At 32.4% G+C, this 834-nt stretch overlaps 1 non-coding gene across 1 annotated transcript; it reads right to left on the bottom strand.

The window, feature by feature from the left end:
• Nucleotides 1-107: 107 nt before the first annotated feature.
• Nucleotides 108-179, bottom strand: trnac-gca (transfer RNA cysteine (anticodon GCA)). Its single transcript has one exon. It is a non-coding gene; the product is annotated as a tRNA-Cys (tRNA).
• Between the last annotated feature and the right edge of the window lie 655 nt (nt 180-834).

Here is an 834-nt window from a genome sequence, read left to right as displayed (position 1 = left end):
TGAAGCAGATAAAGCTTTGGCTTTGTGGAATATATTGTATGAAATCAGATAATTCAGCATACTTATTAAAAGTGCTGCATTGGGAATTTCACTAACAGATATTAAATAGGGGGCACCCAGATTTGAACTGGGGACCTCTTGATCTGCAGTCAAATGCTCTACCACTGAGCTATACCCCCACATTATGTAAGTGTTTTATTGTCACACACAATGACAATCAGATATTTATCAAATTTCTAGTCATATGTCATAGATATATTAAGTGTAAACTATTTAACCTTTTTTAAAAATATTGAGTTATACTTGAAGTGATTTTATTTCCCCAAAGTAATGCTGTGGAGATTTAGCTTGTTTTACAGATCAGGATGTTTGAACTCATTTGAGTTCATGCATGCAAACATTATTTTGCATTTAACAAGTGTTTAGACTTGAGCTTTGAATTTGCTGAAATCCAGAAAATTGGTGCATCCTCAATTAGGAATTTTTCAGAAACACCATTATTAGCTGAATCTGATAAATTAGTCATGGTTTTGTCTATGATCCCAAAATTCCTAACATTTTGTCATCAGCAAATGTATGAACTCTAGTTGTTTTTAGTTAACATTGCATCTACAATTAAGTTCAGAATGCGTTCCTGCTGTACTTGCCAAAGTGATGCACAGTTCGAATAGATGGGGAGGATTTTATGAATTTGTACAGTGGCTGTTGAGATTTTAAATTAATGAAATTGTTTTTTAATAGGTTTTAAAATCTGGATTTGAAGCAGATAAAACCTTGATATCCTTTTGAATTTAACAAAACTGATTGGCTGGCATCAAAATATTTGCTACATAC

Source organism: Poecilia latipinna, unplaced genomic scaffold, assembly GCF_001443285.1.
Source record: "Poecilia latipinna isolate Pla-1442-1.1 unplaced genomic scaffold, P_latipinna-1.0 Scaffold9903, whole genome shotgun sequence".
Lineage (NCBI taxonomy): Eukaryota > Metazoa > Chordata > Actinopteri > Cyprinodontiformes > Poeciliidae > Poecilia > Poecilia latipinna.
This window is presented reverse-complemented; position numbering and strand designations above follow the sequence as displayed.